The sequence below is a fragment of the Ovis aries genome, chromosome 15 (genome assembly GCF_016772045.2).
Source record: "Ovis aries strain OAR_USU_Benz2616 breed Rambouillet chromosome 15, ARS-UI_Ramb_v3.0, whole genome shotgun sequence".
Lineage (NCBI taxonomy): Eukaryota > Metazoa > Chordata > Mammalia > Artiodactyla > Bovidae > Ovis > Ovis aries.
The window spans coordinates 33,766,945-33,770,995 of record NC_056068.1 but is presented as its reverse complement, the minus strand read 5'-3'; the positions used below and the strand labels follow the sequence as shown (position 1 = coordinate 33,770,995).

Genomic DNA, 4,051 nt, shown 5'->3' with positions numbered 1-4,051 from the left:
AATGTTGTGTGAAGGTTCTGCTGTACAACATGAATCAGCTCTAAGTGTATATACATATACACACCCTCTCTCTCGAGCCTCCCTCTCACTTCCCCATTCCACCTTTCTAGGTCATCACAGCGCACCAAGCTGAGCTCCACGTGCTATGCAGCAGCTCCCTGCGAGCTACTATCTGCTTCACACGTGATAGTGTATATATGTCAATGCTACTGTCTGAATTTGTTCCAGCCTCTCCTTCCACCACTGTGCCAACAAGTCCATTCTTTACATTTGCATCTTTATTCCTGCCCTGCAAATAGGTTCATCAGTACTATTTTTCTAGATTCCAGATACATGACTTAAGTTATGATATTTGTTTTTCTCTTTCTTATTTACTTCACTCTGTATGACAGACTCTAGGCTCATCCACATCATTAGAAATGGCCCAATTTCATTCTTTTTTATGGCCGAGTAATATTCCATTTATATATGTTCCACATTGTCTTTATTCATTCATTTGTCAATGGACATTTAGGTTGCTTCCATGTCCTGGCTATTGTAAATAGAGCTGCAGGGAGCATTGGGGTACATGTGTCTTTTTGAATTATGGTTTTCTCAGGGTATATACCCAGTGGGATTGCTGGGTCATATGGTAGTTTTTAGTTCTTAAAGGAACCTCCATGCTAAGTCACTTCAGCCGTGTCCGACTCTGTGCGACCCCAGAGACGGCAGCCCACCAGGCTCCCCTGTCCCTGGGATTCTCCAGGCAAGAACACTGGAGTGGGTTGCCATTTCCTTCTCCAATGCACGAAAGTGAAAAGTCAAAGTGAAGTCGCTCAGTCGTGTCCGACCCTCAGCGACCCCATGGACTGCAGCCTACCAGGCTTCTCCATCCACGGCATTTTCCAGGCAAGAGTACTGGAGTGGGGTGCCATTGCCTTCTCCGAGGAACCTCCATACTACCCTCCAATACTACAGTTCTAATATAACCTAGAACCTGTATCTATACCAAATAAAAGAAGTGGCAGGGCGAGCTACCAGTTATACAACTAAACAACCAGCTGTAAACACATAGCAAAAGGGCAGGCAAAATCCCCATTGGGTTTTTATACTGGGGTAATGCCCACATTCTCTTTTATCTCACAAAGTTTTCTGTTAGTGTCCTGGCCTTTTCTGAAAGCAGCTGGGAAAATCTGGGTCCAGAAAGATTGATCAGTCCTGCAAGGTTACCCAGCAAAACAGTGATTCCTGTCTTGGGGTTCATAATGAGGCTCTACAGTCAGCTCCAACTCATGTTCCAAAGTTTAGTTATAATACCAAAGGCAGTTCCTAAACCTCATTCACAGAGATGTACATTCTTTCATTTGAAATTGTCAAGATTATGATCCTAATACCTAGAACCTTCCCCTCACTATAAGAAAACAGCTTTAGAACCTTGGATTCAGGACCATGCGAAACCACCCTGGAGGCAGCAAGCCCTTGTCTCTCGTCGTGGAAAAACATAAGACTGTGAGTCCTGGAGAGCAGAGGCTTTGCCTTGATGAAGGCTGGATTGGCAGAGTCTAGTGCAGTACTAGGAACATAAATGGATTCCATAGATACCTTTTGAATCAGTGAATGGCCCTGCATGTTCAGTTTTGGGAGATGAAAGACAGGAGTGTCAGCCAAATGACTGATTATAGCCCTGGCATTCAGGGGCTCTGACTTGGCTGGGTATATTTTGAAAAGGTGATTTTGCCAGCCTGTAATTGCAGGCTAAAGTAGACAGGAATGCCAGTCATTGAAGTGAAGTGAAGTGAAAGTGAAGTCACTCAGTCGTGGCCGACTCTTTGTGACCCCATGGACTGCAGCCCACCAGGCTCCTCCGTCCATGGGATTTTCCAGGCAAGAGTACTGGAGTGGGTTGCCATTTCCTTCTCCAGTCATTGGTAGTGTGGAAAAACCAGGTGCTTACTGCCCCCTGGTGGTCAACATTATTTCAGATTCTAAAGTTCCCAGTACTCCTTGTCAATGAATTTAGCCAGGAGTCTGCACGTTTTACCCAGCCCCTTCTCCAAAAGTAGAGTTTTGACTTAAGGGCCAGAAAGATGTCTCCCCAATCCCAAAGTCCTCAAAGTAGGCTTTTCATCTCTATACTGAAAGATGAATATGTCAAGGAGCTGAAATACAACCTTTAAAAATGAATTATCTTTCAGTGAATGGTCTGTGGTTTCAAGAGCTCCTAGGAAAAAAGAAAAGCATTCAAGGAAAATAATAATTTCCTGTCTGGAACACTGAGATTTCTATCTATTTGAGATTATCAGGTCAGGTCACCCTTCAAAACAAACAAAAACATAACCAGGAACTCCTTTAGACTTTGATTTCCTAGCATTTCAATATTGCATTCCCACTTCATGGAAGGAGAAGCTGAGGGTTCAAACCAATTGCTGGAAAAATGCAAATTATCCTCTCAAGTCTAAAGAAAGGTTTTCAGTTTTGTTTTATTTTAATGTATGGTAAGTGGGAAAAAAAAAAACAACTGCTACAGAGGTTTCCTTTTTAAAAAATATTTTTTGATCTGGGCCATTTTTAAAGATTTTATTGAATTTATTACAATATTGTTTCTTTTTTTTTTTTTAATGTTTTGATTTTTTGGCCTCAAGGTATGTGGGATTTTAGTTCCGCACCCCCTGCATTGGAAGGAAAAGTCTTAACCACTACACTGCCAGGGAAGTCTCTGATACAGAGGTTTCTAAGGAAACATCACATGTACAGGGCTTTCTGTGTTTTATCCCACTTGGCTCTCCGGGATCTAGAGCAGTGTCAGACATATCAATACATAATTGGTGAATGAATGAAGCTTAAAGAGAAGGAGCTGCTTTTTAATGGAAATTATTGCTTATTGGAGAGGATGCCATCTCCTTCCTTGAGAATGGTTAAAGACAAAATAAATCCTCATTTATCTTTAAAATCATAGAATCTTAAAAAAAATTATAGAATGTGATGCTGGAAGGAACCATAGAGATCATCGATTTAATCTCTTCATTTGGTTTCTTTCATTTACATCACAGATGAGGAAAATGAAAATCAGAGAGATAAACAACTCACCACAGACCACAGGTCACACAGCAACTTTCTGGCACACCCTACAGTGAATCTAAGTCTTCACTCCTGACATTTTCTAAAAGAACAATGATGTTCCAAGTTTTTGGCTGTGATTTACTGTAAGAAATACATCATGACCCAGTACACATCCACACAATTACACACATAACACTAAAAAGAATTTCATGAAACAATACCCACTTTTTCCATGTAATTAATGTACCCTGGACTATTGTCTACTCCATTTCATTTTTTTGTATATTATTCTGATCACAACTCACTAAATTCACAACTAACAATTTAAAAAACATTCTGGTGCTCGCTTCGGCAGCACATATGCTAAAATTGGAACAATACAGAGAAGATTAGCATGGCCCCTGCTCAAGGATGACACGCAAATTCGTGAAGCGTTCCATATTTTTTGCAAATAGAACTGCCATATGACCCAGCAATCCCACTGCTGGGCATACACACCGAGGAAACCAGAATTGAAAGAGACACATGTACCCCAGTGTTCATCGCAGCACTGTTTATAATAGCCAGGACATGGAAACAACCTAGATGTCCATCAGCAGACGAATGGATAAGAAAGCTGTGGTACATATACACAATGGAGTATTACTCAGCCATTAAAAAGAATACATTTGAATCAGTTCTGATGAGGTGGATGAAACTGGAGCCAATTATACAGAGTGAAGTAAGCCAGAAAGAAAAACACCAATACAGTATACTAACACATATATATGGAATTTAGAAAGATGGTAACAATAACCCTGTATGCGAGACAGCAAAAGAGACACAGATGTATAGAACGGACTTTTGGACTCTGAGGGAGAGGGAGAGGGTGGGATGATTTGGGAGATGGCACTGAAACATGTATACTATCATGTAAGAAACGAATCGCCAGTCTATGTTCGATACAGGATACACAATGCTTGGGGCTGGTGCACGGGGATTATCCAGAGAGATGATATGGGGTGGGAGATGG

General features: G+C 41.3%; 1 non-coding gene across 1 annotated transcript; it reads left to right on the top strand.

Moving 5' to 3' along the window:
* Window positions 1-3,378: 3,378 nt before the first annotated feature.
* Window positions 3,379-3,485, top strand: LOC114118599 (U6 spliceosomal RNA). Its single transcript, XR_003591838.1, has one exon. It is a non-coding gene; the product is annotated as a U6 spliceosomal RNA (small nuclear RNA).
* The last annotated feature ends 566 nt before the right edge of the window (window positions 3,486-4,051 follow it).